Source organism: Lynx canadensis, chromosome X (assembly GCF_007474595.2).
Source record: "Lynx canadensis isolate LIC74 chromosome X, mLynCan4.pri.v2, whole genome shotgun sequence".
Classification (NCBI taxonomy): Eukaryota; Metazoa; Chordata; class Mammalia; order Carnivora; family Felidae; genus Lynx; species Lynx canadensis.
Window position 1 is genome coordinate 90264315 of NC_044321.2, and position 14222 is coordinate 90278536.

A 14222-nucleotide genomic window follows, 5' to 3' on the forward strand; every position below is an offset into this window, starting at 1 on the left:
TTCCCCCAAATGATTCAAATATCTAGTTCAAGTTTGCATCAGTTACTCAGGTCCTGCTCACCCATTAAAAAAAAAAAAAGAGTGTTTTTTTTGGTGTGTGTCTTTTGTTCGTTGTTCATTTGTTTTGTTCCTTAAATTCCATATATTAGCGAATCATATGCTATTTGTCATTCTCTGACTGACGTTACACTTAGCATAGTACTCTCTAGATCCATCCATGTCATTGCAAATGGCAAGATTTCATTTTTTATGGCTGAGTAATATTCCAGTGTGTGTGTGTGTGTGCGTGTGCGCGCGCACATATACCACTTGTTCCTTATCCATTCATCTGTTGATAGACCATTTCATAGTTTGGCTACTGTAAATAATTCTGAGATAAATATAGGGGTGCATGTATCCCTTTGAATTAGTGTTTTTGTAGATTTGGGGTAAAACCCAGTAGTGTGTTTACTGGGTCATAGGGTAGCTCTATTTTTAACTTCTTTTTAATGTTTATTTTTGAGAGAGAGAGAGAGACAGAGCGTGACTGGGGGAGGGGCAGAGAGAGAGGGAGACACAGAATCCAAAGCAGGCTCCAGGCTCTGAGCTCTCAGCACAGAGCCCGACGCGGGGCTCGAACTCAGGAACCATGAGATTGTGACCTGAGCTGAAGTCGGACGCTTAACCAACTGAGCCACTCAAGCGCTCTCTATTTTTCACTCAGTCGCTCTCTATTTTTAACTTTTTAAGGAACCTCGATGCCGTTTTCCAGAGTGGCTGTACCAGTTTGCATTTCCACTAACGGTACAACAGGGTTCCTTTTTCTCCACATCCTCTCTAACACCTGTTGTTTCTTTTGTTTTTGTGTTTAGTCATTCTGACATGTGTCAGGTGATATCTCATTGCAGTTTTGATTTGCATTTTCCTGATGTTAAGTGATGAATAATATCTTTTCATGTGTCTGTTGGCCATTTGTATGTTTTCTTTGGAGAAATTTTTTTTAACATTTATTTATTTTTGAGAGACAGAGCATGAGCAGGGGAGGACTAGAGAGAGAGGGAGACACAGAATCTGAAGCAGGCTCCAGGCTCCGAGCTGTCAGCACAGAGCCCGACGCGGGGCTCGAACCCATGAACCGTGAGATCATGACCTGAGCCGAAGTCAGTTGCTCAACCAACTGAGCCACCAGGTGCCTCAATTCTTTACATATTTTGCATATTAAGCCTTTATCGGATATGTCATTTGCAAATATCTTCTCCCATTCCAAAGGTTGTCTTTTAGTTTTGTTGATTGTTTCCTTCACTGTGAAGAAGCTTTTAATTTTTTTTAATGTTTATTTATGTTGAGAGAGAGAAAGTGTGAACAGGGCAAGGGCAGAGACAGAGGGTCTTCTGGACACCCCAGAAGCTTTTAATTTTGGTAAGTCACAATAGTTTATTTTCGCTTTTGTTCCCGTGCCTCAGGGGACATATCTAGAAAAAAGTTGCTACGGCTGATGTTAAAGAAGGTACTGCGTTTGTTCTCCGCTAGGATTTTTACGGTTTCAGGTCTCACATGTAGGTCTTTAATCCATTTTGAGTTTATTTTTGTATATGGTGTAGAAAGTGGTCCAGTTTCATTCTTTTGCATGCTGTTGTCCACAGTTTTCCCGGCACCATTTGTTGAAGAGACTGTCCTTATCCCATTGTATATGCTTGCCTCTTTTCTCAAAGCTTAATTGACCATAGAATAGCAGGTTTATTTCTGGATCTCCTATTCTATTCTGTTGATCTACGTGTCTATTTGTATGCCAGTAACGTGCTGTTTTGATTACCATAGCTTTGTAATACCACTTTCACTTTTGAATTGTGATACCTCATTTTGTTTTTCTTTGTCAAGATTACGTTGGCTATTCAGAGTCCTTTGAGGTTCCGTATAAATTTTAGTATTGTTTTTTTCTAGCCTTGTGCAAAAGGCCATCGGTATCTTGATAGGGATTACATTAAACCTCTGAATTGCTTTGGGTAGCATAGACGTTTTAAAAATGTTTGTTCTTCCAACCCATGAGCATGGAATGTCTTTCCGTTTCTTTGCTGTGTCTTGAATTTTCTTTCATCAGTGTTTCATTGTTTTCAGGGTACTGGTATTTTACCTTTTTAGTTAAATTTATTTCTAGGTATCCTATTATTTTTGGTGCAATCGTAAATGGGAATATTTTCTTAATTGCTTTTTCAGCTGCTTCATTATTGATGTAGAGAAATGCAGCAGATTTCTGTATATTGATTTTGTATCCTGTAACTTTACTGAATTCATTTCTTAATTCCGGTAGTCTTTTGATGGAATCTTTAGGGTTTTCTCTATGTGGTATCATGTCATCTGCCAATAGTGAAAGTTTTATTTCTTCCTTACTTATTTTGATGCCTTTTTTTTTTATCTCATTGCTGTATATATCACTATCCATTTTTTCCTTTATGTGTGTTAATAGTTGCTTTTGTATTTGGGTGTTGTATATTGGATGCATAAACATTTACAATTTTTATATCTTCTTGTTGGATTGTCCCCAGTATGATTATGTGGTATCCTTCTTTGTCTCTTGTTATGGTCTTTGTTTTATAGTCTGTTTTATCAGGGCACCTGGGTGGCTCAGTCTGTTAAGTGTCTGGCTCTTGATTTCGGCTCAGGTCACAATCTCGCAGTTCTTGGGACCGGGCCGCGTGTTGGGTTATGTGCTGACTGCACAGAGACTGTATGGATTCTTTCTCTGCCCCTCTCTCTGTCTCAAAATTAATAAATACACATTAAAAAAGTAAAGTCTGCTTTGTCCAATATAAGTATTGTTACCCCAGCTTTCAATTCCACTTACACAATAAATGTTTTTGCACCTCCTCATTTTCAATCTGAATGTGTCTTTAGGTCTGAAATGAGTCTGTTGTAGGCAGTGCATAGGTGAGCCTTGCTTTTTTATGCATTCAGTCACCCCTATGTCTTTTCATCAGGGCATTTAGTCCATTCACATTCAAAGTAATTATTTATAGGTATGTACTTACTGCCATTTTGTTAGATGTTTTATGCGTGCTTTTGTGGGTCTTCTCTGTTCCTTTGTTCTCTCGATCTATTTTCTTGTGGCTTGTTGGCTTTCTTTAGTGATACACTTGGACTCCTTTCTCTTTATGTTTTGCATAACTATTATAGGTTTCTGATTTGTGGTAATCCTTTAGTTTATATATAGTGTCCTAGGCATATAGCAGTCTAAAATGATGGTTATTTAAGGTTGAACCCATTTTCAAAGCACTGACGTTTTACTCCCCGCCCCCGCCCCTTCTACTCTTTAATCTTTTTTGAATTATTTGACTGATTTTTGACTAATTTTTATGTTTATACTCAATTTCACTGCTTTTGTACTTTAAGCTCTCTACTGGTTTGATACGTGATTAATTTACTACTATTATTATTTTTATATGTACCTTTATATATGTTTTTCTATTCCTACTTTTCTTACGTTTGCTTATGGTCTTTTCTTTCCACTCAAAGAATCCCTTAACATTTCTCTTAAGGCTGATCTGGTAGTGATGAATTCCATTAACTGTTGTCAGGAAACTATCTCTCTGTCTATTCTGAATGCTATCCTTGCTGGTTCAAGTATTCATGGTTGTAGTTTTGTTTTGTTTTGTTTTGTTTTGTTTTGTTTTTTTCCTTTCATCACTCTGAATGTTTCATGCCATTCCCCTCTGGCCTGCAAAGTTTCTGCTGGAAAAGCCACTGATAGTTTTATGGGGTTTCCCTGGTATGTAACTGTTTTCTTTTCTCTTTCTGCTTTTAAAGTTCTCTCTTGGGGCGCCTGGGTGGCTCAGTCGGTTAAGCGGCCGACTTCGGCTCAGGTCATGATCTCGCGGTCTGTGAGTTCAAGCCCCGCGTCAGGCTCTGTGCTGACAGCTCAGAGCCTGGAGCCTGTTTGGGATTCTGTGTCTCCCTCTCCCTGACCCTCCCCTGTTCATGCTTTGTCTCTCTCTGTCTCAAAAATAAATAAACGTGAGGAGGCGCAGGAAGATGGCGGCGTAGGAGGACGCTGGGCTCACCGCGCGTCCTGCTGATCACTTAGATTCCACCTACACCTGCCTAAATAACCCAGAAAACCGCCAGAGGATTAGCAGAACGGAGTCACCGGACCCAAGTGCAGACGAGAGGCCCACGGAAGAGGGTAGGAAGGGCGGCGAGGCGGTGCGCGCTCCACGGACTGGCGGGAGGGAGCCGGGGCGGAGGGGCGGCTCGCCAGCCAAGCAGAGCCCTCGAGTCCGGCCTGCAAAAGCGGAGGGGCCGACGGACTGTGTTCCGACAGCAAGCGCGACTTAGCATCTGGGAGGTCATAAGTTAACAGCTCTGCTCGGAAAGCGGGAAGGCCGGAGGACAAAGGGAGGGTGAGCTGCGGAGCCCCCGGACGACAGAGCTCAGTTTGGCGGGGAACAAAGGCGCTCGCCAGCGCCATCTCCCCCGCCCATCCCCCAGCCAAAATCCCAAAGGGAACCGGTTCCGGCCAGGGAAATTGCTCGCTCCGCGCAAACACCCAACTCTGTGCTTCTGCGGAGCCAAACCTCCGGCAGCGGATCTGACTCCCTCCGGCTGCCACAGGGCCCCTCCTGAAGTGGATCACCTAAGGAGAAGCGAGCTAAGCCTGCCCCCCCTCCCGCCGTGCACCTTGCCTTCCCACCCCAGCTAATACGCCAGATCCCCAGCATCACGAGCCTGGCAGTGTGCAAGTAGCCCAGACGGGCCACGCCACCCCACAGTGAATCCCACCCCTAGGAGAGGGGAAGAGAAGGCACACACCAGTCTGACTGTGGCCCCAGCGGTGGGCTGGGGGCAGACATCAGGACGGACTGCGGCCCCGCCCACCAACTCCAGTTATACACCACAGCACAGGGGAAGTGCCCTGCAGGTCCTCACCACACCAGGGACTATCCAAAATGACCAAGCGGAAGAATTCCCCTCAGAAGAATCTCCAGGAAATAACAACAGCTAATGAGCTGATCAAAAAGGATTTAAATAATATAACAGAAAGTGAATTTAGAATAATAGTCATAAAATTAATCGCTGGGCTGGAAAACAGTATACAGGACAGCAGAGAATCTCTTGCTACAGAGATCAAGGGACTAAGGAACAGTCACGAGGAGCTGAAAAACGCTTTAAAGGAAATGCAAAACAAAATGCAAACCACCACAGCTCGGATGGAAGAGGCAGAGGAGAGAATAGGTGAACTAGAAGATAAAGTTATGGAAAAAGAGGAAGCTGAGAAAAAGAGAGATAAAAAAATCCAGGAGTATGAGGGGAAAATTAGAGAACTAAGTGATACACTAAAAAGAAATAATATACGCATAATTGGTATTCCAGAGGAGGAAGAGAGAGGGAAAGGTGCTGAAGGGGTACTTGAAGAAATCATAGCTGAGAACTTCCCTGAACTGGGGAAGGAAAAAGGCATTGAAATCCAAGAGGCACAGAGAACTCCCTTCAGACGTAACTTGAATCGATCTTCTGCACGACATATCATAGTGAAACTGGCAAAATACAAGGATAAAGAGAAAATTCTGAAAGCAGCAAGGGGTAAACGTGCCTCACATATAAAGGGAGACCTATAAGACTCGTGACTGATCTCTCTTTTGAAACTTGGCAGGCCAGAAAGAATTGGCACGAGATTTTCAGGGTGCTAGACAGCAAAAATATGCAGCCGAGAATCCTTTATCCAGCAAGTCTGTCATTTAGAATAGAAGGAGAGATAAAGGTCTTCCCAAACAAACAAAAACTGAAGGAATTTGTCACCACTAAACCAGCCCTACAAGAGATCCTAAGGGGGACCCTGTGAGACAAAGTACCAGAGACATCACTACAAGCATAAAACATACAGACATCACAATGACTCTAAACCCGTATCTTTCTATAATAACACTGAATGTAAATGGATTAAATGCGCCAACCAAAAGACATAGGGTATCAGAATGGATAAAAAAACAAGACCCATCTATTTGCTGTCTACAAGAGACTCATTTTAGACCTGAGGACACCTTTAGATTGAGAGTGAGGGGATGGAGAACTATTTATCATGCTACTGGAAGCCAAAAGAAAGCTGGAGTAGCCATACTTATATCAGACAAACTAGACTTTAAATTAAAGGCTGTAACAAGAGATGAAGAAGGACATTATATAATAGTTACAGGGTCTATCCATCAGGAAGAGCTAACAATTATAAATGTCTATGCGCCGAATACCGGAGCCCCCAAGTATATAAAACAATTACTCGTAAACAGAAGCAACCTTATTGATAAGAATGTGGTAATTGCAGGGGACTTTAACACCCCACTTACAGAAATGGATAGATCATCTAGACACACAGTCAATAAAGAAACAAGGGCCCTGAATGAGACATTGGATCAGATGGACTTGACAGATGTATTTAGAACTCTGCATCCCAAAGCAACAGAATATACTTTCTTCTCGAGTGCACATGGAACATTCTCCAAGATAGATCATATACTGGGTCACAAAACAGCCCTTCATAAGTTTACAAGAATTGAAATTATACCATGCATACTTTCAGACCACAATGCTATGAAGCTTGAAATCAACCACAGGAAAAAGTCTGGAAAACCTCCAAAAGCGTGGAGGTTAAAGAACACCCTACTAACGAATGAGTGGGTCAACCAGGCAATTAGAGAAGAAATCAAAAAATATATGGAAACAAACGAAAATGAAAATACAACAATCCAAACGCTTTGGGACTCAGCGAAGGCAGTCCTGAGAGGAAAATACATTGCAATCCAGGCCTATCTCAAGAAACAAGAAAAATCCCAAATACAAAATCTAACAGCACACCTAAAGGAACTAGAAGCAGAACAGCAAAGGCAGCCTAAACCCAGCAGAAGAAGAGAAATAATAAAGATCAGAGCAGAAATAAACAATATAGAATCTAAAAAAACTGTAGAGCAGATCAACGAAACCAAGAGTTGGTTTTTTGAAAAAATAAACAAAATTGACAAACCTCTAGCCAGGCTTCTCAAAAAGAAAAGGGAGATGACCCACATAGATAAAATCATGAATGAAAAAGGAATTATTACAACCAATCCCTCAGAGATACAAACAATTATCAGGGAATACTATGAAAAATTATATGCCAACAAATTGGACAACCTGGAAGAAATGGACACATTCCTGAACACCCACACTCTTCCAAAACTCAATCAGGAGGAAATAGAAAGCTTGAACAGACCCATAACCAGCGAAGAAATTGAATCGGTTATCAAAAATCTCCCAACAAATAAGAGTCCAGGACCAGATGGCTTCCCAGGGGAGTTCTACCAGACATTTAAAGCAGAGATAATACCTATCCTTCTCAAGCTATTCCAAGAAATAGAAAGGGAAGGAAAACTTCCAGACTCATTCTATGAAGCCAGTATTACTTTGATTCCTAAACCAGACAGAGACCCAGTCAAAAAAGAGAACTACAGGCCAATATCCCTGATGAATATGGATGCAAAAATTCTCAATAAGATACTAGCAAATCGAATTCAACAGCATATAAAAAGAATTATTCACCATGATCAAGTGGGATTCATTCCTGGGATGCAGGGCTGGTTCAACATTCGCAAATCAATCAACGTGATACATCACATTAACAAAAAAAAAGAGAAGAACCATATGATCCTGTCAATCGATGCAGAAAAGGCCTTTGACAAAATCCAGCACCCTTTCTTAATAAAAACCCTTGAGAAAGTCGGGATAGAAGGAACATACTTAAAGATCATAAAAGCCATTTATGAAAAGCCCACAGCTAACATCATCCTCAACGGGGAAAAACTGAGAGCTTTTTCCCTGAGATCAGGAACACGACAGGGATGCCCACTCTCACCGCTGTTGTTTAACATAGTGCTGGAAGTTCTAGCCTCAGCAATCAGACAACAAAAGGAAATCAAAGGCATCAAAATTGGCAAAGATGAAGTCAAGCTTTCGCTTTTTGCAGATGACATGATATTATACATGGAAAATCCGATAGACTCCACCAAAAGTCTGCTAGAACTGATACATGAATTCAGCAAAGTTGCAGGATACAAAATCAATGTCCAGAAATCAGTTGCATTCTTATACACTAAGAATGAAGCAACAGAAAGACAAATAAAGAAAATGATCCCATTCACAATTGCACCAAGAAGCATAAAATACCTAGGAATAAATCTAACCAAAGATGTAAAGGATCTGTATGCTGAAAACTATAGAAAGCTTATGAAGGTAATTGAAGAAGACTTAAAGAAATGGAAAGACATTCCCTGCTCATGGATTGGAAAAATAAATATTGTCAAAATGTCAATACTACCCAAAGCTATCTACACATTCAATGCAATCCCAATCAAAATTGCACCAGCATTCTTCTCGAAATTAGAACAAGCAATCCTAAAATTCACATGGAACCACAAAAGGCCCCGAATAGCCAAAGGAATTTTGAAGAAGAAGACCAAAGCAGGAGGCATCACAATCCCAGACTTTAGCCTCTACTACAAAGCTGTCATCATCAAGACAGCATGGTATTGGCACAAAAACAGACACACAGACCAATGGAATAGAATAGAAGCCCCAGAACTAGACCCACAAACGTATGGCCAACTCATCTTTGACAAAGCAGGAAAGAACATCCAATGGAAAAAAGACAGCCTCTTTAACAAATGGTGCTGGGAGAACTGGACAGCAACATGCAGAAGGTTGAAACTAGACCACTTTCTCACACCATTTACAAAAATAAACTCAAAATGGATAAAGGACCTAAATGTGAGACAGGAAACCATCAAAACCTTAGAGGAGAAAGCAGGAAAAGATCTCTCTGACCTCAGCCGTAGCAATCTCTTATTCGACACATCCCCAAAGGCAAGGGAATTAAAAGCAAAAGTGAATTACTGGGACCTTATGAAGATAAAAAGCTTCTGCACAGCAAAGGAAACAACCAACAAAACTAAAAGGCAACCAACGGAATGGGAAAAGATATTTGCAAATGACATATCGGACAAAGGGCTAGTATCTAAAATCTATAAAGAGCTCACCAAACTCCACACCCGAAAAACAAATAACCCAGTGAAGAAATGGGCAGAAAACATGAATAGACACTTCTCTAAAGAAGACATCCAGATGGCCAACAGGCACATGAAAAGATGTTCAGCGTCGCTCCTTATCAGGGAAATACAAATCAAAACCACACTCAGGTATCACCTCACGCCAGTCAGAGTGGCCAAAATGAACAAATCAGGAGACTATAGATGCTGGAGAGGATGTGGAGAAACGGGAACCCTCTTGCACTGTTGGTGGGAATGCAAATTGGTGCAGCCGCTCTGGAAAGCAGTGTGGAGGTTCCTCAGAAAATTAAAAATAGACCTACCCTATGACCCAGCAATAGCACTGCTAGGAATTTACCCAAGGGATACAGGAGTACTGATGCATAGGGGCACTTGTACCCCAATGTTCATAGCAGCACTCTCAACAATAGCCAAATTATGGAAAGAGCCTAAATGTCCATCAACTGATGAATGGATAAAGAAATTGTGGTATATATACACAATGGAGTACTATGTGGCAATGAGAAAAAATGAAATATGGCCTTTTGTAGCAACGTGGATGGAACTGGAGAGTGTAATGCTAAGTGAAATAAGCCATACAGAGAAAGACAGATACCATATGGTTTCACTCTTATGTGGATCCTGAGAAACTTAACAGGAACCCATGGGGGAGGGGAAGGAAAAAAAAAAAAAAGAGGTTAGAGTGGGAGAGAGCCAAAGCATAAGAGACTGTTAAAAACTGAGAACAAACTGAGGGTTGATGGGGGGTGGGAGGGAGGGGAGGGTGGGTGATGGGTATTGAGGAGGGCACCTTTTGGGATGAGCACTGGGTGTTGTATGGAAACCAATTTGTGAATAAATTTCATAAAAAAATAAATAAATAAATAAATAAATAAATAAATAAATAAACGTTTAAAAAAAATTAAAAAAAAATTAAAAAAAATAAAAAAAATAAAAAAATAAAGTTCTCTCTTTAACACTATTTTTTTGCCAGTTTAATTATTATGTGTCTTGGTGTGAACCTTCTTGGGTTGATTTTGTTGGGGGCTCTCTGTGCCTCCTGGATCTTGATTTCTGTTTCCTTCTTTAGATAAGGTAAGTTTTCAGCTATTATTTCTTCAAGTAAATTTTCTTTCCCTTTTTCTTTCTCTTCTCATTCTGGGATCTCTATAATGTGAACATTATTATGCTTATTGATGTCACTGAGTTTCCTTAACCTCTTCTCATTTTTTATTATTCTTTCTTTTCTTTCTGTTACTCAGCTTGGTTCTCTTCCGTTGTTCTGTCTTGCAGGTTGCTGATCCATTCCTTTGCTTCCTTTAGTCTACTGTGTATTCCCTCTAATGTATTCTTAATTTCAGTTAGTGATTTCTTCATCTCTGACTGGTTCTTTTTATATTTTCTTTCTCTGTTGAGGGTCACACCGAGATCCTCCACTCTTTTCAAGTCCATTGAGTATCGTTATGACCATTTCTTTAAATTCTCTCATAACTCTCTAGATGTAGCTGGCATAAATAATATGATTGAAGAAAGCTCTTTTTGAAAAGCAGAAGCACCTTGATAAGCTGCTCCCTACCCCTTCTATTCATGCAACCATACGAAAGGAAAAATTCTTAATTGGATTGTCAGAGTTCAGTTTGGATATCTTTGATGATTTCCTGATTATTTTGGCAAGGCAGAATATCATAGTTACTCTCAAAAGTGTGAATCTTGGGACGCTTGGCTGGCTTAGTCAGTAGAGCTTTCAACTCTTGATCTTGGTGTTGGGAGTTCAAGCTCCACACTGGGTGTAGAGATTATTTAAAAATAAAATCTTTTAAAAAATGTGTGATTCTCTGAGTATCTATTGTTTGATATTGTTTCAGAAAAGAAATTGCTATAATAGTTCATCTTTGAGTGTCAATAGCTGAGTTAAATCTTCTATTTCACTTTACTCTCTGATCAAAATAGTGTCCCTGGACTAAGCTGGCTGTTATACTGTGAATGCTTTGCTAAGATAGCCAAGTTTATTTCTTGAGTTTTGCTCTTGCCTACATGATCATTCAAGTGTCTCGTATTTCCTATCCTAAGTGATGGATTGTTCGTTGTCTTTCTTCGTGGAATGCAGTTTGTCTTTTTCCTTCATTTCAGTTTTGTTAGAGTCAGCAGCAAATGAAGCTTACCTAAGCTAACACTCTTCTTTCTAATACCAACTATAACAACAACAACAATAAAGATCCACAGATGGAAGGGATATCTTATTTATCTAAGATCTGGCAAGTTTGGAGACACAGTTATGGTGACACACGTGACTGTTTTTTGTTCCCCTTTACCCAATCCATTTGTTGGATGCTATACTTAGGGATCGGTTGGAGGTCAACCTAGAGGCAAAGGAGCAGAACAGAACTTTCTTATGTCTCCTTTGTAGATGATAGTTTATAGATATAGTCTGAGTGGCTTTTATTATTTAAAAAAGGGCAGTGAATATTCTTCAAATTCACATGTTTTTTATAGATTTAAATGATACGTTTTCTTCTGCTACTTTTATATTTTAATTTTTTTCCAGCTTTATTTTTTTATCTCAGGACTTCTTTATACTCTTAAAATTATTGAGGCCCCCTAAAAGCTTTTGTTCATGTAGGTTATGTATATCAGTGTTGGCCATGTTAAAGATTAAAACTGAGAAACTTAGAATATATTTATATATTTAAAAAGAATATTGTTGGGATGAGCACAGGGTGTTGTGTGTAAGCAATGAATCATGGGAATCTACCACTGAAACCAAGAGCACACTGTATACACTTTATGTTATATAACGTGACAATAAATTATATTAAAAAAAAAAGAACTGGGGTACCTGGGTGGCTCAGTCGGTTAAGTGTCTGACTTCAGCTCAGGTCATGATCTCACAGTTAGTGGGTTCGAGTCCCGTGTCAGGCTCTGTGCTGGCTGCTCAGAGCCTGGAGCCTGCTTCACATTCTGTCTCTGTCTCTCTCTCTCTCTCTCTCTCTCCCCTTCCTCTGCTCACGCTCTCGCTCTCTCTCTGACTCTCTCAAAATTAATAAACATTAACAAATAAAATAGAATAAAATAATTGAAATAAAATTAGAAATAATAAAAAATTAAAAATTTTAAAAAGAACATTAAATCTATTACATATTAATATATACCTTTTCAAATGCAAATAACTGTCTTTCTCAAAACAAAAATTAATTTAGTGGGAAGCGTATTGTTATTTTACACCTTTGCAAATCTTTACAATATCTGGCTTCACAAAAGACACATTAGGTAGCCTCTGAAAAACTCCATAACACACACATAGGAGAATAAGAGTAAAAATGACAAATGATGCCTTAGTATTTTTATAAAAATTGTTTTTCATCTTGTGGGCTCTCTGAAAGGTTCTCAATAGCCTCTAGTGGTCCTCAGGCCACACATTGAGAACTGTTGTTTTCATCCAGTTGGTGTATGATGGAAGATACATTGTTTTCTAAATAACCAACTTTACGTAATGATATTCTTTTTTTTCCCCAACACAAGATTTGAACTGCCATCAGTATTTGCTCAATGTAAAACACACACACACACACACACACACACACACACACACACACACAGAGTATTTGCACCACTCTTCTATTTTAGGTTGATATTATATTATTTTAATACCAGCAATATAAATTCCACTTCCCATCCTCACTTCCTTTCATTTTAGTAGGTTTTTTTTATCTCCAGAACTCTGTTGAAACAACTCTTATCAAGTATACCAAAAAACTGCATATTGCCAAAGCCAACAGCCCATTCTCTGTCATTATTTTCACTTTTCGAATGTGTTTGCCATGATGGACCAATTCCTCCCTTTTGAAGCATTTTGTTTTCTTGGCTTCCATGATACTATACTGACATGGTTCTTTCTATGTCAGTAGCTACAGACTCTAAGTGTGATTTGATGGATTATCCTCTCTTATATGACTTCTAACTGTTAAAATGGTTACGTTACATCCTGGGACAACTTCTCTATCTACACTCTCTCCTTGGACGTTACAAGCAATCCTAGAACTTAAAATTCTCTCTAAAAGCCAGTGACTCAAATTTTCACCTCAAAGGAATAGCCATGACAATCATAAAGAAACAAACAAACAAATGAACGAAAAAATGAGAATAAAGCGTAAGGATTACACTACCAGGTATTGGGACCTATTATAAAACTATAGTGATTGAAACAGTGCAGAAATAGATAAACTGTTTAATGGGACAGAATGGAGTAAAAAATATATATATATATACCTACATATAGTCACCTGTGTCATTTTGCCCGTAGTACATTAGGAAAAGGACACTTTTTAAAATAAGTGGTGGTGGCTCGATCAGATATCCAAGTGGGGAAAATAGATCTTATTTCACATCATATACAAAACTAACTTTTAGAGGGGTGCCTGGTGACTCAGTTGGTTAAGCGTGTGACGTTTCCATTAAGAGAATTAAGAGGTAACTTACTAAACGGGACATATTTGTGAGACACCCAACTAACACGTGACTAGCATTGAGAATAAAGAACTCTCACAGATTAATAAAATGGTAACAAGAAAGAAAAATAGGCAAACGATTTAAACAGACACATCACAAAAGAGATGATCCAATGGCCAGGAAAAAGAAGAAAACTTGCTTAACTTCATTAGTCATGAGGGAATGCAAATTACAACCACAATAAAATACCACATACCCACTAGAATGGCTAAAACAATCAAAAGCAAAAAGTAAATTTAAAAGAGAATGGTTACTGAGGATACAGAGCACTGCTATTTTCAAACTATGCTAGCATGGGTATTTTTTTTTATTAAAAAAAATGTTTTTTAACGTTTATTTTTGAGACAGAGACAGAGCATGAACGGGGGAGGGTCAGAGAGAGAGGGAGACACAGAATCCAAAACAGGCTCCAGGCTCTGAGAAGTCAGCACAGAGCCCAACGCGGGGCTCGAACTCACGGACCGCGAGATCATGACCTGAGCCGAAGTCAGCCGCTTAACCGACTGAGCCACCCAGGCGCCCCTAGCATGGGTATTAACTAGCATGGGTGTTCATTGCTTTAAACACTTTGAAAAACTGTTTGATAGCATCTAGTAAAACCATAAATTCATACCCTGTGACTCAGCAATTCCACTCCTAGGTAAATACCCAAAGGAAATTCAAACATAAGTTAAA